The sequence below is a fragment of the Aquarana catesbeiana genome, linkage group LG09, assembly GCF_042186555.1.
Source record: "Aquarana catesbeiana isolate 2022-GZ linkage group LG09, ASM4218655v1, whole genome shotgun sequence".
Lineage (NCBI taxonomy): Eukaryota > Metazoa > Chordata > Amphibia > Anura > Ranidae > Aquarana > Aquarana catesbeiana.
Genome location: NC_133332.1, coordinates 41,727,415 through 41,749,267, shown reverse-complemented (window position 1 = coordinate 41,749,267; position 21,853 = coordinate 41,727,415). Strand labels below are relative to the sequence as shown.

General features: G+C 43.4%; 1 protein-coding gene across 4 annotated transcripts in view; it reads right to left on the bottom strand.

Annotated features, from left to right (window-relative positions):
• Nucleotides 1-7,489: 7,489 nt before the first annotated feature.
• The window catches only part of LOC141107544 (class I histocompatibility antigen, F10 alpha chain-like), a 154,532-nt gene continuing 140,168 nt past the window's right edge, over nucleotides 7,490-21,853 (bottom strand). For 3 of the 4 annotated variants that reach the window (XM_073598354.1, XM_073598353.1, XM_073598355.1), the window contains 2 exons: nucleotides 10,667-10,700; nucleotides 7,490-8,778 (listed from right to left, as the gene is read on the bottom strand). The gene's annotated coding sequence lies outside the window, so the exon portion shown is untranslated. Of the gene's footprint in view, nucleotides 8,779-10,666; nucleotides 10,701-17,157; nucleotides 17,213-21,853 lie in introns of all 4 variants that reach the window. The other variant, XR_012235927.1, reaches the window with a different exon arrangement.

Here is a 21,853-nt window from a genome sequence, read left to right as displayed (position 1 = left end):
TTGCTTGTTGCTACCAAGAACTCACTTTTATTTAGAATCAAAATTACAAGACTTTATATGCTGTTGGAACCTCCTCTAACAATACAACTGTAACTTAATTAACATGAGCTAATTATCTAATCCTTTATACAGCCTAGGTGACTGAGACATGACTTTTCGCCCAGACTTGTGGTCACCGAGCTGCACTGACTCTTCCTCCTGAAACTCCTCCTCTCAGCACATCTGTAGTTCAGAAGGCAGGCTCTGTGAAAGCTGACACAGCAGTGCCTACTCACAGGACATAGTGACTACATGTGACAATAAAACTAATTTTAACATCTGAGAAAACACGTTTTTTTTCTTCATATCAGACCCAAAAGGAGAGATTTACTAAAACTGAAGGGTGCAAAATCTAGTCCATCTCTGCATAGAAACCAATCAGCTTCCAGGTTTTATTATAAAAGCATAATGTGCTTTCAGTAAGAAGCTGATTGGCTACCATGCACAGCTGCGCCATATTCTGAGTAATCCAATTTTAGTAAATCTCCTTCAGACTGTGGAGCTCCTCACCATGTGTAGGTGAAATACTAAGATGATACATATATACCCACTACAATCCAGCCACCCAGGACCTCACAGTATATATTGCAGCACTGGAAATATGGTGCAGCAAACATGAAAATGTGAAATGTTAAAGTTATATAAAAAACTATATGGTAAATATTACAATAACTAATATTATAAGATCACATATTCCCCTTTACATCAGTGACATTGGGCCCCATCAGAAGAAAGGTGACATTTAAGGTGTCAGTTCAGAGGTCCTGGTTACTACAAAGACTTCTGTCATTTATAGTTTAACCTCCCTGGCAGTATAAATATGTCAGATTTTTCATGCTTAAAGCGGTACAATGTTTTGCATGGAAATTTGGCATTTTATATTATAGGCCTATAATTCTTAGAAATAACTCACTTAAATCTGTCCAAACAAGAGTCTAGTAGACATCCCGGGTGAGATGAAGTTTGAAACACGAAATCATAAATTATAATATAATAAATAAGTATAAATAATTATAACAAATAATAATATAATAATCATACAATTTATTCAATAATGTATTTAAATCAAAAACACTAAAATTTGCTCAGTCGCTGATTTGTCACTGTCGTCACTTTCAGTGTTTGATGATGAATTTCCCCACAAATCACTATCGCTCAATTCTGCAAGTAATTCTAATTTATTATCGTTGTTTTCTAGCTGGTCTAAAACCACTTTTGACGTAAAAGGACACTTTTTTGTTGCTATGGACAATCTCCAGTTTCCAGGCAGAAAGAACAGTATATATAATATAAAACTGCATGCAGGGCATTGGATAAACCACTAAGGACACAAGGAGGTGAAATAAGTAATGTAATCTGTGAGATTACAGTGTACTGTATGTGTAATGTTTTTGAATTTGGTGCCGGGCTCTGTCCCCGTGCTTTGCGATGCTCATAGGGAACGGAGCTCGGCACTGTGATCGATCGAGCGGAGACACGGCTTGCACACAGAGCAGGGAGACATCGCAGGATCCTGGAGACAAGGTAAGTAAGCTGTACATGGATCCTGCGATGCGATCCCGAGTGTGGCTCGGGGGTTACCACTTTTGATAATGACAATTCACCCCGAGCCACACTCGGGAATACCGCCAGGGAGGTTAAAGCAGAGTTCCAGCCTCAAATAGTGCAGCAGCTGACTTTTAATATAAGGACACTTAGTTATCCAGGGATCCCATGATGTCGGCTCTCCAAAGCTGATTCGTCTATCAGCTCAGGTTCAGGCGCCGCCATTGCAACTAAGGGAAACCGGCAGTGAAGCCTTCAGACTTCACAGCTGGTTTCCTATTGTGCATGCGCAAGTTGCGCTGCGCTTTCTGAATGGCCCTGTCATCTTCTGGGACATACACAGGTCTCAGAAGGCAGTGGGGGGGCAGGAGGAGGGGCTGAGGCAAATCTGGAGATGACATACCTCGCCGCGGCAGTTTAGGACAGAAGCCCTGCTGGAAAACAAAGGTATAAAATGCCCCCCCAAAAAATAAAGGATATCCAAATACAAGAGGGGGTGGGGTGCTTGATTGGATTATACCTACAGTGGTACCCCGGATTTGCGAGCAACGCGGTTAACAAGCGTTTCGCAATATGAGCAATTTTTTTTTTTAAATCCTGTCTCGGTTTGCGAGTGTTGTCTCGCAAAACTAGCAGGATTCAAGCCTCTGTGGTGTGCAGTACCGCATTTGGCCAGAGGTGCGGGGGCGCCGGTGACAGTTGGAGCCCTTTGGAAATACTCATAAATACTCAGAAACACTCAGAAAGTGTTTCCGAGCCTTTCCGAGGGTTTCAGAATGCAGCCGAGCGGTCTCCGAGTATTTCCGAGTCTTTCCGGCGCCCCCCAACCTCTGGCCACATGCGGTATTGCATGCAATACAAGTCAATGTGGAACAAATTATCTTCATTTCCATTGACTTCTATGGGGAAAATCGCTTTGATATGCAAGTGCTTTGGATTACAAGCACTCTCCTGGAACGGAATATGCTTGCAATCCGAGGTTCCACTGTACTTTGATTTTAGCCTGGAACTCCTCTTTAACATTTACTGTACATAAAAGCACAACTAAAAAATTTAATTTTTTTTTTTTTTTTACAGAATGACATTTCTGAAGATCATCAACAAGGAAGCTGAAGATATTGAGCCCATTCTGCTTTCAATCTACCGACTTGTTTTAGCTTTTATTTTTTACTTTAAAGTGGACCTGTCTTCTATTAAATAATGAGCACTTTGTTTAGGATGTTTGGATAATAAGTATAATTTTTAGATGTAAATGTTATACCTTTATACATCATTTTTAGCTTTCTGCTATAAGAACTATATCTTCTTATGCTCATTTTGGATGGTTGGATTTTTATTGGTATCTGTTGCCCAATTGAAAGATTTTATCAGCATGCTATAAAATTTCAAATAAATAAAACAACAAAATCCGTTGTCGGAAATTCCGTTCGTTTGTACACAAATCCAACGCACAAAGTTCCACGCATGCTCAGAATAAATTAGGAGAAGAAAGCTATTGGCTACTGCCCCATTTATAGTCCTGACGTACGTGTTTTACGTCACCACGTTCAGAACGATCGGATTTTCCGACAACTTTGTGTGACCGTGTGTATGCAAGACAAGTTTGAGCCAACATCCGTCGGAAAAAATCCATGGATTTTGTTGTCGGAATGATTGATCAATGTCCGACCGTGTGTACAGGACATAAGAGTGCAGCAGAATGCATGTAAGCTGGCTACATTTGGGCAAAGTCTCCCTCTAGTGGTATCCAGAGGTATTGTGGGCTGTGAAAACTATTATAGCTGTTTTTACCTCCCCAAATTAAGTTCTGCTTTCATTCCTCCCCACAACAAACAAGGTCCTAGCCTTGGTTAGCTAATCACTGCTGGCTTGTGTTTTTGACATCTAGTGCCAGCTGAAGGATATTAGAGTATGCTTGAGGGTATACAGCTGTCACCCACGTCTGGACTAGAGAACCTGGGCTTCTTGTAACAATCTTCCAGCATACTAGCTGGTTTCCAAAGACATGCGGTGTACAGTAATACTTTGCATGCCAGCTGGCCTCCCTTATTGCTATACTTTTGGTACCTAGGTCTGGGACACTAACATTTGGGCAAAATCTGTGCAGATAAACTGCAAGTGCTGAACTTTAGAAACATCTCTTAAAGTGGTTGTAAACTCTCCCCCACAACTTTGTCCCATGTAAATCAGGATTAAAAACCATAATGAACACTGCTTGTAGATATCTTCTTACTTGCTTAGTATTGCTGTAGTCCTTTATGTTCTTTAGAATGACGTCACTGAGCATGTCCAGATCTCCCCTGATTTACGGCCAACTCTGTGTACTTGTCTGTCTATTATCAGGCCTTCCTACGGCACAACACTCAAATCTCACGAGACTGCAGAATCACTCAGAGCTTCCTACTATACCCCATGTGACCATGTGACATCACATGGAGTGTAAACTTGGGCATAGGACAGCATTACTGCAGTCTTATCAGCTGAAGCTGATAAGACTGACTGGCGAACACTAGATAATCGGCACAAGTAAATACTATGAGCAGTGAAGCAGGGTTGCCATAGAAACGTTGGATTGAGAAGGAGGTTATAAGTACAGTAAGTGCTCAATGTAAGGGTGGAAATACACTCTACTGTGGACTCTTAAAAAAACTATACTTAAGATGGCGCTGCCTAACCCCTGGAAACAAGTTTTTTTTAAGTTTCTTTAAACAGTAAATAATATGCGATTTGGGCTGGATTAAAGTGGCTATAGTTTGATAATTACTTATTATAATGGACTAAATGAAAAGAAGCATCAGAGTGGGAGAGTTTACTTCCTCTTTAAAAGTCTGTTCTAACCATCAGATGTGCAACTGACCAAAGGCCCAGAGGGTATAAAAGGTACAACGGTGACAAGGTATAAACTCATAAATGCAGCTGTGACAAACAGAATGGGGAGGATGGGTGGGAAATGTTGGACTGCAGAGGAGCTCAGGATCAACAGATTCCAATAGAAAGGTGGCAATTCATTTAATTAATATATCTTAGATTTCTGCGCATAATGACAGGTTTCCTTTAATGCTTCAGCTGATAAGGTATGGTGTTGGTTTTGTTAAAGATCTCAGATTTTTATTTGACAAGCATTTTGCTATCAATATTTTCTTCTGTAATGGGTTTCTGTTTGTCCTTTACTGTATCCACATTTATACTCTGTTTATTTTTTAAATCATTTTTATATAAAGAATCATTTACATTTCAAAGCAAAACTTTACTGGAATGAACACTGCAGGCAGGGGGAGTTCAGGCAATGCCTACTGGGAAATAAAATGAGCATGGACAATTTTCTGTATGGTCAGGTCTGGTGGATGGGTGGTTTTCACTACCCAATGAGAGTACAGGAGGGGAGTATAAATGTACAATCAGGGCTGGACAGATGGAATGATCGATCACAGTATGTGACTATATGGGGGTATTTGCTGGGGGTGTGGACTGCAGAATACAAAGTAGGCAGTTACAGTAAATCTGTATTGATCCTGTAATCCATACAGCAGGCAGATGATTAATATTTCTCTGTGAGGCTGGGTTCACACTGGTGCGACACGACAGCCGTCCTACTTTGGATCTGACTTTGCCCTGCGACATGAAGCCGGCATGTGTCCGACTTTCAATGAACGGGGATCCGACTTGGATCCCCGCCAATGCCCGGCATTGTTTGGTATGAATCTTTAGGGGGAACTCCGCGCCAAATTTTAAATAAAAATCCGGCATGGGTTCCCCCTCAAGGAGCATACCAGGCCCTTGGGTCTGGTATGGACCTTGAGGGGAACCCCCTATGCCGAAAAGGCGGCGTGGGGGGTCCCCCCCAATCCATACCAGACCCTTATCCGAGCACGCAGCCCGGCCGGACAGGAATGGGGGTGGGGACGAGCGAGCGCCCCCCCTCCTTAACCGTACCAGGCCGCATGCCCTCAACATGGGGGGGTTGTTGCCTTGGGGGAGAGGGGCGCGCTGCGGCCCCCCCACTCCAAAGCACCTTGTCCCCATGTTGATGAGGACAAGGGCCTCTTCCCGACAACCCTGGCTGTTGGTTGTCGGGGTCTGCGGGCGGGGGGCTTATCGGAATCTGGGAGCCCCCTTTAATAAGGGGGCCCCCAGATCCCGGCCCCCCACCCTATGTGAATGAGTATGGGGTACATCGAACCCCTACCCATTCACCTAGGGAAAAAGTGTCAATTTAAAAAAAAAAACACTACACAGATTTTTAAAGTAATTTATTAGACAGCTCCGGGGGTCTTCTTCCGACTTCGGGGGTCTCTCCGGTTCTTCTCCGCGCTCTCCGGGTCTTCTGCCGGGCTCCTCCGCTATTTTCTGCTCTTTTGCCATAGGGGAGGAGCCCGGTCTGCTGCCTTCTTCTCTTCGGGGGTCTCTCCGGTTCTTCTCCGCGCTCTCCGGATCTTCTGCCGGGCTCCTCCGCTATTTTCTGCTCTTTTGCTATAGCGAAGGAGCCCGGTCTTCAATCTTCTGCCTTCTGACCTCTTCTCCTGATGTTGACACGACGCTCTCTGGGGCTGGAATGCACTCTGAGCGCTCCGCTCTGACTTATATAGGTGGTGACTACGCCCCCCATGCCATGCCCAGGGACTGTGACGTTTTAGGGGGCGTGGTCATCACCCGATGACCACGCCCCCTTATGCCGTCATAGTCCCAGCATGCCCAGGGACTGTGACGGCATAAGGGGGCGGGGTCACCGCCTATATAAGTCAGAGCAGAGCGCACAGAGAGCATTCTAGCCGGAGAGAGCGTCGTGTCAACATCAGAAGAAGAGAGGAGGGCAGAAGACCGAAGACCGGGCTCCTCCACTTTAGCAAAAGAGCGGCAAAAGAGCAGAAGAGAGCGGAGAAGCCCGGCAGAAGATCCGGAGAGCGTGGAGAAGAACCGGAGAGACCCCCGAAGTCGGAAGAAGACCCCCGGAGCTGTCTAATAAAATGCTTTAAAAATCTGTGTAGTGTTTTATTTTAAATTGACACTTTTTCCCTAGGTGAATGGGTAGGGGTACGATGTACCCCATACTCATTCACATAGGGTGGGGGGCCGGGATCTGGGGGCCCCCTTATTAAAGGGGGCTCCCGGATTCCGATAAGCCCCCCGCCCGCAGACCCCGACAACCAACGGCCAGGGTTGTCGGGAAGAGGCCCTTGTCCTCATCAACATGGGGACAAGGTGCTTTGGGGTGGGGGGGCCGCAGCGCGCCCCCCTCCCCCAAGGCAACAACTCCCCCATGTTGAGGGCATGCGGCCTGGTACGGTTCAGGAGGGGGGGGGGGGCGCTCGCTCGTCCCCACCCCCATTCCTGTCCGGCCGGGCTGCGTGCTCGGATAAGGGTCTGGTATGGATTGGGGGGACCCTCCCACGCCGCTTTTTCGGCGTAGGGGGTTCCCTTCAAGGTCCATACCAGACCCAAGAGCCTGGTATGCTCTTGGAGGGGGAACCCATGCCGGATTTTTATTTAAAATTTGGCGCGGAGTTCCCCCTCAAGATCATCTGAGCACAAGTCCCGTGCCGAAGTCGGATCATGCAAGACGGCAATCCGACTTAGATCCGACTTCAATGATAGTCAATAGGCTGAAGTAGGATCAAAGTCGGACCAAAGTAGTACAGGGAGCATTTCTAAAGTCGGAACGACTTGTGTCGGACCAGTTAGGACGGCTCCCATAGGGAAACATTAAATTTCACACGTCATGCGACATGAGCTCCCAATGTCGGAGCGTTTGTCGGACCAGTGTGAACCCAGCCTGAGGGATGATGATCCAACAGCTGTCCCCCTCTTCCAAAGGGTGTGCGTGTGTCAAACTTTCTCTCCTAATCACCAGCGCTCACACAGACTCCAGAATGATATTAAGGAAGAAGGAGAGGCTTCCATAGTGAAGTAATTTCAATACAGGTTTATTATAAAAAAGTAGTAACTTACATTAAAAACCGAGACTGTCAGCAAAAGTACAGCAGAGACAATAAGGCTTCCGGGTATGGCCGTTCCCGGGAAGCGTCAGCACCTGGCTCCTCCTACCCTGACACGTTGCGTCACAGCACGTGACTTTATCAAAGGGATGAGGAGTCCGGTGCCTGCTAGCCAGCTTATATTAGGTTAACGCTGTAAACATTGTTAAAATTCGCTCCTGTATGTGTAAAAACTCGCTCCAATACATGCTAATGGCAATGCATTAATAATACTGCTTCATACATAAAACTGAAGAATTCGTTTGACAATATTAAAACCAATATACTAAACAAAATTAATGTATTAAAAAAATCAGTATTAACTGTGGCATTACTTACACTTGTGCCATCTAGTGGTGACTCAAGAAATGACAGCTAATAAATGATTACCACATCCTGCAGGAAACAATGGGCGTGTTACACAAATAAAGTGGGGAAGAAATACTAGCTAGGAGGTGTCTTATCACTTGTGCCATCTAATGGTGACTCAGGACATGGCATTTAATAGATAATTGACACACCTAGCAGGACAACCCAAAAGGCATATTCAGCTAACTAAGAAATGTCTAGCTCTACACCTAAAAGTCTTAATGCATATCTAAATATGAATGATGGACACAATAAAACAAATGTTTTTTAGGGTGGGTGAGGCCACCTCTTATGTTGGCAGCTTCTCTAATTTTGTCCCATTGCCCAGGATCCTTTGAGAGTGTGGTTGTGCGCATTAGTTCTCTATTACACCACGAGAATCGTGATCTTTATTCTAAGCAAAAAAAAAAAATTGTGATTCTCATTTTAGCTAGAATCTGGAAGACAACATGGCTACTAGTATGGATATTTCTATCGGACAGTAAGAATTCCAAGCATAGTTTAGTAAGCATAATGGAACATGTAATAAATACTTTTCACAAAAATGACCTCAGTGTTCTGCATTAAAATATCAAATCAGTCATGAATATGGAGAACCATGGAATTTCATCTAAAAAAATGCCATATATCCCACCAGCTGCAGAATATATAATACTTAAAGTGCACCTGTCACTCACATATCTGGTGTGTGTGGTATAGATTCTAAAATTTCCTAACATGTCTTCTGAAAATGTTCTAAAAATCCTAACATCATAGAAGTGCACATGAAAAGTACGGTAGGTATTTCTAAAAAGTGCAGCAAAAAATGATATACAAATAAAGGAAGCCATCTGCATTCTTCTCCTTTGTGGACCTGCAAAGAACAAAAAGTATATATTTATATAGTCCTATATTAGAAGTTTTGTTACTCTCAGTAGAAGTTTTACTTATCAGTCCTATATACATACATGTGAAGAAAGGTACAGTATTCATCCAATGTGAAATGGAGCCTTTACTCAACAGGGGAGATTTACTAAAACTGGTGCACACAGAACTGGGTGTTGCTGTGCATAGTAACCAAGAGGTTTTATTGTCAAAGCTTTAAATGAACAAGCTGAAGTTAGAAGCTTATTGGCCACCATGCACAGCTGCACCAGATTCTGAGTCCTCCAGTATCAGTAAATCTCCCCCAACTTGAAAACCTTAATCGGCTTTATATGTTCTATATTTGTGGATAGTACAGCTTTTGTTCTATAACACTAATTTGGATAGTACAACATTTCCTTGCACACCTTACCTGTTTAACATAAAATAGAAGACTTATGAAAACAAGACAACAAATTATATTTACAAGCCTCTTCTACCATTCACATGACCTAAACAAGAGAGCCGAGCCGTTTTGAAAGCTTGCAATTTTCATTGACTCAACCAAAAAGAATGTACCATTTAGGGCCAATTAACTGTTATATGGTATAGTAATAAGCAAAGTGTGGTGTGGTGCATTAAGGTGCCATTCATTAAGGCGTTTGTTAACCCAAAAAAATAAAAATGTATCCTGTTCCCTTAAAGCATGTTATACAGCACAGTGATTGTGCTGTGTGATATGGCCTCCTGTAACACCTGAAATACCTGGCTGATCCTACCAGTTTCTACCCTCCCCTCTGTAAACTGACCACAATATATCAGGGCTACTGAGCCCCGACACTGTGGTCAGTGTACATGCCTCCGTCATCCACTGCTATCTGCAGCTCTTTTGTGTCTCCCTCTGTCCTCCTCTCCCCATCCCTCCCTGTTTGTCAGCTCTCACTAGCGCTGCTATGCTCCCTTCCCCACTGATACAAAACAATCTTATCTTTATATCATCCCCTCTGTCAGATAAAAAGCTGTATCCTAGTGCCTGTGCTTTTTTTTTTTAAAAAAAGCCGATTTCTACCTGTTTTAACAGCGTCTCCCAGCGATCACGTGACTCCAGGCTCTCTCCTTCTCCCCTCCCCGACTGACGTCAGCGGGGGAATATCGGCCCCACCCGCTGGAGCTATCAGACAGGGAGAGCAGAGAGCCTGAGTCATGTGATCGCTGGGAGATTCTGTTAAAACAATAAAAAACAGGCACTAGGATACAGCTTTTTATCTGACAGAGGGGTCGGTATAAAGATGAGATAGTGACTTAACAACCAATTTAAGCAAAGCACTCCAATGCAATTTAACAGTAGCAGGCATTACGTTAGAAAAAAAGGATCAGGTGCATTTTCCCATGTTATGGGGCACTGCCAGACCATTTAAAATTAATGGGCTCCCCTATTGCACTACACCCTAAAGAATGGTAACACATTGTATTTACACACTTGCATTACCACAATTCCTAGTGTGACTTGGCCCCAATATGTCCAGAGACAATTTATAGTGATACAAAATCAGTGACAGCAAATACAAGTGATGACTGCAGGGCTGTTTTTTTTAATGGGTAAAAATTACATTGGCCCAGGACCACCTGTACAGGAGCTAACCAAGAGACTTAGTAGGTGGAAGTAAATGAAGATCTGAGTTTAAGGGCCCCCTAAAACTTTGACTAGTTCAACCAGTTTTAAAAGAGTGCAACACTTTCATGTTCACAGTTTTCTTTATAGTGAATCTCGTATGTTATCAAAGATGTGATTTATAACCTTCCTTGGAAATATGAGGCAGTATCTAGTTGGTTCTCTTTGGGCAACATGTGTCATATATGTGGCAAATTAGAACATTAATAGTAAACTGAAAACTTACATTCAGGCCTTCACTTCCTTGGAGTTGTCAGAAGCTGTAAAATATAAAGCAATGATTACCGTGCTTTCTATTATATTACTAACATGACTATATACACTGTAAATCTCACACATGGCCAGTATACAGAGCACTTGAATGGAGTAACAAGATGGATGGCAGAGGCGGCAACCACTACCATACCTGTGGTGGGGTCCGACACTGACTCTAATGCCGTGTACACACAGCCGGACTTTTCAACCGAACTAGTCCGACGGAACGAATCCATCGGACAATTCGACCGTGTGTGGGCTTCATCTGACCTGCAGTGGACCTTTTCAGTTGAAAATCAGACGGACTTTAGATTTAAAACATGTTTCAAATCTTTCCGACGGATTTGAGTCCGGTCAAAAAATCTGTTAGTCTGTATGCTAGTCCGACGGACTAAAACTGACGCTAGGGTAGCTATTGGCTACTGGCTATCAACTTCCTTATTTTAGTCCGGTCGTACATCATCACGGTCGAATCCGTCGGACTTTGGTGTGATTGTGTGTAGAAAATTCCGATTCGATGGAAGTCCGTTGAAAGTCTGTCGGAAGTCAATCGAAAAGTCCGACGTGATTCAGTCTGTTGAAAGTCCGGTCGTGTGTACACGGCATAATACAAGAACATGGGTCATTACACCAATAACAATATTAGAATGATGTGTTTGCCAGTTAGGTGATGTTTGTATGACAACAATTTACAATTACATCATAGCAACAAGTAACAGCCTCTATCAGGGATGATCACAAGGTCATTTTAATAGGAAAAATCTAGTGATGGGCAAATGTGTTTGGGGTTGAATTGCAGCAAACACATCCAAAAGTCTGCAAATTGGAAACATTAAAGAAAAACTACCCCTAAACAACTACTACTAAAATTACCTCTATTTTCAAGGCAAATAGGAAAACAATTGTCTAATAAAGGGCATGGATAGCTGGGCACTGCCCTGAAGAACAGGAACCAGTGAGAACAAAAAAAACAGCTAATCGGGGAGCTCTAAATATCTAAAATACAAAATCCATTTAACACTTTTAATGCCAGTCATCTTTGCATTTTTTTTGCACACAAGATTAAAGAGGAACTGCAGTCTGCTCATATAATTTGTAATAAAAACATCTTGGCCATTCTGAAACTTCCCTTCAATCACTTTGCATATTATTTTATATATACTGTGATTCTGTACTTGCCAAATGTGCTGCAGAAATCTCCCTCCACTAAGTCTGGCTGCAACCATTTTAACTGTGGGCAGCTGAAGCTGCTGCCTGTTCACTTCCTGGATTTACACAGAGGCACACCTCGAGCTCTGCAGCTCTCATTGGCCCTCTTATGACTCACCCCCTCCCTTCCTGGCAAACTCTCACGAGAGAGAGAGAGAGAGAGAGAGAGAGAGAGAGAGAGAAAGAGAGAGAGTGCTGTGCATGATGTCATAAGCCTAGGCTTTTTACCAGACAAGAAACAGGAAGTGGACTGTATAAGGTATTTACTGGCAGAAAAAATAGGATTTTTATAACAGCTCACTTATAACAGCTCACCTGTAAAATCCTTTTCTTGGAGTACATCATGGAACACAGAGCATAAGTAATAACTTAACGGGTATATAAGCACCTTCAGGTAAAGAATACTGGTATACCCAATCCAGGAAGTTCACTCCCTATATAACCCCTCCTCCTTCCAGGAGCACATCAGTTTTTGTAGCAAAGCAATATACTTAAACCCCAAAAGAGGGGAGGGACCTCTCTGTCCCATGATGTACTCCAAGAAAAGGATTTTACAGGTATATGTTATAATGATATATATATATATATATATATATAACATTAACATTATATATAATATAATGTTATATATATGTTATGAAAATCCTATTTTCTTTATTGTACATCATAGGAATCTTACCCCTTAAATTATAAGTCTGAATTATAACTTGCCGAATGCACTTTTTGGATTTTGACACTGCCTGTCCTTTCTTAGGACCCTCTGGCAGAATAAATAAGACATCAGTCTTACGAATCTGAGCAGTTGTCTTTAAATAGACTTTCACTGCTCTCACCACATCCAGACAATGTAGTGATTTTTCTTCCCTGGAACATGGTTATGGAAAAAACTATGGCAGGACAATATCATGGTTCAGGCGAAAACCTGAGACCACTTTTGGCAAAAAGTCTAGACGAGGGCGTAACACAACTCTGTCCTCATGAATAATCAAATATAGCTCTTTACAAGAAAGAGCAGCCAATTCCGAAACCCTCCTTGCTGAGGATATAGCAACCAAAAATACCAACTTCCCTGTCAGAAGGACTAAGGGAATATGTTGTATCGGTTCAAATGGCTGTTTTTGTAACACAGACAAAACTAAGTTCAAGTCCCAAGGGTTCAAAGGAGGTTTGACTGGTGGATTAAGCCACATCATCCCTTGCAAAAAACCCCAGACTAAAGAATGTGAAGAAAGCGGTCTTGGAAATAAGACCGATAAAGCTGAGACTTGGCCTTGAGTAGTACTCAAGGCCAATTTCATCTCTACCCCTAATTGTAGAAAGGAAAGAATTCTGCCTATGATACATCTCCGAGGGTGCCAACCCTTGGATTCACACCAGGAAACATAAGCCCTCCAGACTCTGTAATATATAGTTCTGGAAGCTGGCTTCCTTACATTAATCAGGGTAGAGATAACTGACCCAGAAAGCCCATGTTTCTTCAGAATGTGGGTTTCAATAGCCAAGCTGTTAAATTTAGAGACTGTAAGGTAGGATGGAATATCGGTCCCTGTGAGAGCAGATCTGGCCATAGTGGGAGGGGCCATGGACTCTCCACTGCCATCTTTACGATTTCTGCATACCATGACCTTCTGGGCCATGCTGGTCCTACCAGAATTACCGGCTTTCTTTCCAGCTTGATCCTGCAAAGAAGTCGAGGCAGCAACTGAATAGGGGGGAATGCATAGATCAGTGAGAACTGATCCCATGGGGTCACCAACGCATCCGTTCCGCATGCGAGTGGATCCCTTGTTCTGGCCACAAAGTTGACTAACTTCAGGTTGAATCTGGATGCAAAAGGTTTTCATCCGGAGTCCCCAATCTTAGGCAAATAGTTCAAAAAATGTTGGGTGAAGAGACCATTCATTCCCCCTGGAATAACTGCTGGAAACTCAAGTAGTCCGCCTGCCAATTCTCTACTCCCAAAAGGAAGACTGCTGGCATGGAACGTTCCTTTCTGCCCAAGCTAGAATATGGTTTACCTCTCTCTGCGCTGAGAGACTCTTGGTGCCCCCTTGGTGATTGATATAGGCCACAGCTGTGGCATTGTCGGATTGGATCCTGACAGGACAATCCCGTAACCTGGAAGTCCAGGCCTTTAGAGCCAGACGCATTGCCCGAATCTCTAGGATATTGATGGGCAAGGTTCTTTTGGCTCTTGACCACTATCTCTGGACAGTTGTCTTTTCTAGTACTGCTCCCCAGACTGAAAGGCTGGCATCTGTCGTTACCACTTTCTAGATAACAGGTCTGAAGGATTTTCCTTTCAGCAGATTCTGGGTTAGTAACCACCAACTGAGGCTTTGGGACACCCTTGGGGACAGCCGCATTGGCAAGTCTAAAGCTTGAATTGTTTTGCTCCAAGCAGACAGGTACTGTTTTGTAACAGTCTCGAATGGAACTGGGCATAGGGAACTGCTTTGAATGAAGCCACCATGTTTCCTAGCAACCTCATGCCAAGGCAAATAGAGGAATCGCCTTTTGACCTGACCATCCGTACCAGCTCTCTTATGGAGTTGATTTTAGATTGAGGCAAGATCACCATTTTCTGGGCTGTGTCTATGATCAGACCTAGGTACTCCAGCCTTTTTATCGGTTTTAAGGAAGATTTCTCTAGGTTGAGAATCCAACCCAAACTTTCCAGGTAATTGGTTGTAATGTACATGCTTTGCTCCAAACGAGCCACTGACTGGTCTATTAGCAATAGTTCGTCTAAGTATGCCAAGACTGTTATGCCCTGTGCCCTTAACCTGGCTAGAGGTGGGGCCAGGACTTATGTAAACACCCAGGGTGCTGTAGCTATCCCGAAGAGCAAGGCTACAAACTGGAAATGCTGCTGTTCTACTTCGAACCGCAGAAACTTTTGGTGAGCGGGAAATATAGGAACATGCAGATATGCATCCCTGATGTCGATAGAAGTTCTCCTCTTAGTAGGATAGAAACTACTAACCTGATCGTCTCCATGCGAAAGGAGCGGATCTTCAGGAACTGCTTTAGTTTTTTAGATCTAGAATGGGTCTGACATCTCCATTTGGTTTTGGTACCATAAAAAGGTTTGAATAAAACCCCAAACCTTGCTCTTTTATGGGGATCTGTATGATCACCCCCTGAGATATTAATCGGTCTAGTGCCCGAAACAGAGATTGCCTTTTCTCTGGATCCTTGGGAACTCTTGACCTCAGGAAATGAGGTGGAAAAGTGGAAAGTCCCGAAATCAGAGCTTGTACCCCAGCGTTACCGTGGAGATGACCCATCTGTCCTAAATTTCATCTTTCCAGACTTCTGAAAAACTGCAGAAGTCTTCCCCCCACCCTGGCGAGGGGGGGTGCCTCTTCATGATGAGGCTTTAGGATTCTGCTTTGCAGGTTTCCGGCCTAAGGACTTCTTTTGAGCCTGGGCCTGACCCTGAGGTTTTCCTCTAGAGTCTAATGGCGGGCCGTTTCCACTGCCTAAAGGTGGAAGTCCCTGGCGCAGGGGAAAGAGCCCGTTTAAATGAAGGGCTTTTATACTTTCTTTTGACTGGCAAAAGAGTACTTTTCCCACTAGAAATTGTTTGAAAATATTTGTCCAAATCATCCCCAATAGCCTCTCCCCATGAAAAGGGAACCCAGTTAGGAGGTTTTTACATGGTGCTTCGGCTGACCAATTTTTTAACCACAGGATTCTACGCATATGTACTAGTATAAGCATAAGGCAGGACGCCTGGTGAATAGAATCTTTAATGGCATCTATGGCAAAGCATAATGCTTTTGGTAGTTCGGCCAATTCCCAGGCTTGTGCAGGAACCTCTTTAAGGGTCTGTCTAAATTGGTCCTTTAGGGATTGACAGATGCCTATTGCAGAAACTGCAGGCTTAGTAATGGCACCTGCCAAGGAAAAAGCTGATTTTAACAGGATATCCAACCTTTGATCTGTTGGATCCTTAAGCATTTGTGCATTGTCTACTGGACAAGTTAGACTTTTATGCACACTGGAAATCCCAGCGTCAACTGCCGGTACCTTCCATTTTTTGGTGAATTTCTCCTCCATGGGATAGAAAACCGAAAATCTCTTTGGAGGAAGAAAATGCTTATCCGGGTGATCCCATTCAGTATAAATAAGCTGTTCTAGTAATGCATGGACAGGAAATGCATGCAAAGGCTGTGAAGGTTTTAAGGAACCCAAGGAAGAAACTGAGCTTTCAGGAGACTCCGTTAGGGGTAACATGAAAGTAGAGCAAACCATCTCCGTAAGAGTTTGTATCAGCAATTTCTCAGATTGTAAGGCTGAAAAAGGTTCATCTACCATTGTTTCCTCCGCAGAGGAATCATCTGTTTGTCTTTCCTCCTGATCGCCTGAGGGTAACACCTCATCCTGTGCCCATTGTTCCCCTTGCAAATGGTCTAAAGTGGGGGAGGGGATCTAGCACGCTTCCTATCCATTTGAATGGAGGATGCGATTAAAGCCGCTAATCTTCCTTCCAGACCCTGCAGGGTGGAGGAAAGGACATCTTCAGTCACGTATACAGGGGCTGAGATGTGAGAAGCAGTTGCACCATCAATTTGTTCCAATGGCTCACCCTGGCTTGCCATAATTGGTTATTCAGGCAAGGATGACAGTGTGGAGATGCGACTGGAGATCCTAGCGCCTGGGGGTGAAACCTTTGGTACCTTTTTGGTCTTTGTGGTGTCTTTTTTGGTACGTATAGTGCTAAGCACAAAAGCAGAGGCACTATTAAATTGCACTTAAGCACTGAACATAGTCATGACAGTAATGCCGCTATTAAGTTCAGCCTAGTGCTTGGAAAAAAGTGCTTCCTGTATCAGGAACGCCACTTGCCCACCCTTACCTGCCCCACTGCTCCTGTGTCCCAGTGTAGGCTGCTTGCTTCCTCTTCCCCGAGGAGAAACTGCTCCAGCTGATCCTTTAAGCCTCCGTGCATCCTCGTGGATGTTACACGGTGCCGCGCCTAGGCCCCGCCCCCTTCGTAAACCCGCCCACTCCTTTTCATTTGAAAAAAACATTCCCGTGCTTCGGCGGCTTTCGGGTCCGCAGACCTAGCACGAGGTGGGGGGGAGAGCCCATTACAGAGCAGGCAAAGGAAACAACTTTTTGATGCAAAAAATAAATAAAAACAGGACCTCCGGAGGGGGGTATTACAAGGGGGTACAACCACAGCTGTCTCCCTAACCCTTCTGGTCTCTTTAGGGGGTAGAAAAGCATTTTCAGATCTCTTACCTTGAGAGGATTTCCCTGCACAAGCTGCTGCGGCCACACACAGACTGACACTGAGCTGAAGTGAAGACAACAGATTAAGGTATGTGCATACACTCCCTCTAGTGGAGATTTAAGGCATAACAACATTTTTTCCCCTTAAAGAAGAAAGCATAGGTGGACTTTTTAGTTCCTAAGTTTCTTCCCTTATCCCCGCTGAAGGAGTTACTGAATTAACAGACAATCCAACCTTCACCCAACACGGCGGGCTGCGTTTAGCAAACCTTCAAAGACCGGGTCCCATTTTATCGGGGTTCCACTCCCTTGGACCTGTAAAAAGCACCCCGCCAGGAAAAAGCTTTAGGTAATGTAGCATGACCAAATCCCTGGGTCCCGGGGTCCAGCCCTCAAAGAGGCGTTACAGGCAAAACCTTGTGCTTTGGATACGAGGCCCAGGTACCATCCACTTTGGCCTCAGTGGCACTTTGGATGGATCTGGTCTATGAAGGCTATTTAAATCCAGCATGGATTCCTCCTGGAGCTCCTCGGAGCTCATCTTCACTCGTGACCAACACCTTAGACACTGGCGAAAAAATTGATGTGCTTCTGGAAGGAGGAGGGGTTATATAGGAAGTGAACTTCCTGGATTGGGTATACCAGTGTCCATCACCTTAAGCTGCCTATATACCCATTAAGTTATTACTTAGGTTCTGTGTCCCATGATGTATGATAAAGAAAAATGTTTTACTATCCAAAGCTAAAACAACAAGGGCAGAAGATTTAATAGATGGAGAGTTCAAAAAAATGAGTGAAGGTCCGTTTTAAAAAGCCATTTCAGACTTGAAGATTAGTTTACCCCCCTCAAAAAAAAGATATTATATATTTTATTAAAGCAGAGACCCTGGAGAATAAAATCATTTTATAATAGCTCAATGGTTTATCAATCACAACATTTCAGTAAAAAATACACTACAGTAGTTAATTAGTTAGAGCACACAAACATAATCACTTAACCATTTTTTTAAATAGAGAATTTAATTAGAATTGTTTCATTTTAAGAAAATTCATTAGCTCATCTAATCATTAGTGGGTAAAATTGAAGTTGGTTTTCAACAGCAGTGAAGAGAAAATTAGAAAATAGAGAAAATTATTATGTTCGTCGCTTCCGTTCCTTCTTCCTCCGCACACAGAACGTATGTACGACACACGCGTGTTAACTTTATATACACTGCGCATGCGTGAAACTTCACCCGTATCGTCCGCCCCGATGTTCTTTCTAGAATATGCCCCGTCTCATTCATCGCAGTGGGAGAGAACCATGGCGGAGACACAGCAGGTGCATAATAGCACTAACGAGGAGGAGGAAAGACCAGAGCCAGAAACGTCACGCTCCAGGAGGAGCTCTAAGGCCTCAAATATGTCCTTTGTAGAAATGTTGGAGATGGTCGACATATTGGTGATTATGGACCGTATCCAAACCCAAATCTGAGAAATGCCAAGATCATGTCTAAAGTTGTGAAGAGTCTGCACAGGAATTTTGGGGTACGACGATGCAAGGATCAATTGAGGAAACGCTGGTCAGACCTCAAATTGAGGGAGCATGATCAGTACAGAAACATAAAGAAAGTTCTTTGAAAAAGTAAGTAGTTGTCGTGTGTTCCTATTATTACTTGCATCCTGCTCCATGTGCTTTTCTTACTGTTGGACAGTTTAAAATGGCTACTTTCATGTTCGTGGGTACAGTAATCGGTCATAGTAAACATAGTTCGTTTGACAACTAAATATACAATGTTTTTGCCAGATACAGGGATAACTACATTTGGTCATGATAATTTGTATTAAAAGAAGTTTAGGACATTGTTGTCTAGATGTGTTTGAAACTAGAAGGAATTGCAAACTTGATTCAGTGTAATGGAAGGAGAGGACACTCAGCAGCTGTTTACACATCTGGACTCAGGAGCACTAGTGTGGGACACAAGAACAAACTTTTTAGGGTGTCACACACAGGTTCTCCAGTGGATACTTGGGGTGTTTCCAGGTGTGAAATTTGTCCAAAAAAGGTAAGTATTCCAGCTTTGGTAAGGGAATAAATCATGTCTTCAGCCTAGAACTCTGCCAAAACAGACAATTGTACCACACTTCCAAGCAATGTTTCATATTCCTATTTCTGGCCTCTAATATCTGTTTGCTAAGTATACCTTTTGTTTCATTCTCATAGGGGAGCAAATAATCAGGAAATATGAGGACACCAGGAACCCCCCTCTCCTGAAGAAGGGGAACAGAGGTCACAACCTGAGGATGTGGAGGAAGGAGAGGTGGTCGAGATTGACACCACAACATTTGAGTGTCTGACACCACAGATTCAGGTAAGAGATGTATGCCTGCATATTTATAATACATGGTGTGTATTTGTTTTTTTTTGTAGGTAATGTACAGGTTGTGGAAGAACAATCACATAATTTCACCAGTGACAGTGCCCAAAGCCTTATCCATGACATAATGTGTAGTCAGGATTTAGACCTTACCAAGGACAAAACCAAGGAGATTGACCAAAGACTGAAGAACATGATTGATGTACTAAGAATATAAATACCCCAAAAATGGCACCATTTTTTATTTTTGTGCACCAATTTTTTACACATTTTAAAAGCCAAATTTTGAAGATGCACACAGTGTGTCAACTTGTGCTATCTGCCATCAGGGGATATCAATGTACGTGTTTTGTGACTGCAACCCCTTCCTCAAAACTCTAGTAGGTGAGAGGTAGGGGTTGCCCCCCCAAAACACGTCCATTGATCCCCATGATGGGAGATAGTACATGTTGACATTATGCATAAGATCAGGAGGGAAATCCCCAGGTTTTACTTCCAATTTGTGTGCATCTTCAAAATTTGGCCTTTACAGGGGTGACTTCAACCCATCTGATGAAGGCAATATCAAGACATTTTGGACACTATTATGTCTGATATTGCCTTCAGTTTTTCAATGTTGAACTTTGTAAATTCCTAAGTTGTGTAAGTTATGTTTTGAAACATGCCTGTTTATGTACCCTAAAAAAAAAAGGTTAAACTTTAGCAAACCAAGAGTTTTGGTTTTTTTAAAACACACATGTGAATGTGCACGAGTAAAAGCTTTTATACTCAACAATGTGTGGCTTCTTCTTTCAATGATCAATACCATTTTTTGTATTAAGTTGGTGTTTTCAGTGACAATGGGTGTTATTTAATAATGTAAAAACCACTTGGCACAAGTGCACTAGGAGAATCTAGGAGAGAGCAAAAAGAAACCCAAGCAGTAAATGAAAATCAAGATTTTATTTGAGACTTCACGGGTGGTTTGGGGGGGGGCAAGCCAGGACGGCCAGCTTCCAGGGCCAACAGTGTTTCCTGAAGTCCTGCCTCAGGCCCAACGGAGGCAACATAATTCAGATTATTCCGCTTCAAAAAATTATGCAGGATGCAGCAACATAAAATTATGTGATTTAGTTTGTATTCCGCCATATATAAGGCTGTTTGAAATAGGCAGAACCGGATGGCCAGGATCTCAAACGCATTCTCCACGACTCTTCTGGCTCTGGCCAGCCAGTAATTAAAAACCCTCTTCTCCTGGGTGAGGGTCCTCTGGGGGAATGGCCTCATCACATGGTCACCCAGACCGAATGCCTCATCTGCAATGAAGACAAATGGCAGTCCTTCAACATTCTCCTCCGGAGGTGGCAATCCCAAGCCACCTATCTCGAGACGTCAGTAGATCTCGGTCCGGGCAAATACTCCACCATCCGACATCCGGACATTCCTCCCCAACGTCCACATACAGAAACTTGTATGTCACCAACACCACCGCCATCAACACAATACTATTGAACCCCTTGTAATTATAATAGTATGACCCCGAATGGGGTGGTGGGATGATGTGGACGTCCTTCCCATCGATTGCCCCTCCACAGTAGGGAATGTCCCAACGCTGGGAAAACTGGGAGGCCACAGTCTGCCATTCCTGTGGCGTTGAAGGAAACTGTGGAGTCAAACAAAAAAAAAAATAGTCATTTTGCACATAAACATTGCAAGCAGATTAGACAAACATTCTTGGCCAACATCAGTATAACATTTATTTGAAGGAGCATTGAAAGGCAAAAATATAAGGGCCACTTATCAGATTCCTCACCCCCTCTGATGGCCCCTTGGAAATATTTTAGGGGGGGTATGTTTTGTACAGGTAACCCTCTCCACTTCATTGAGAGCTGAATGCATAAATAATGTGTGTTACTTTGGCCAGCCCCTCTTTACTTACACTATTGGCAGCCCACGGGACAGGTAGGAAGTGTCATAATATAAAAAAAAATACACTGTACAAATGGAAGCACATTTTTACATTCTGCAATTACCTATCAAGATAATAGGAGAACAAAACTTTAAACAGTACCATTTGAAAGTATTCAGGCATGCCCTTTCACAACATGCTTTGGGGAATTCATCCATAAATATGACCACAAAAGAGTTAGGTATAGTGTGTATGGGTTTGGCAAAGTCAGCAGTTAGAGGAATAGTATCGGTTGACTTAGCGGCTGGGGGGGAGGGAGGGTTCCAAATGAGTTTGGGACCCCCAAAAAAAGCCTATGGCACTCTGCATGAATTTAAGGACACAAATAACATTTGTACACATTTTATGGGGTATTTAGGGTAAAGCACTACAATGGAGCTGACAAAATATATTGTTAAGT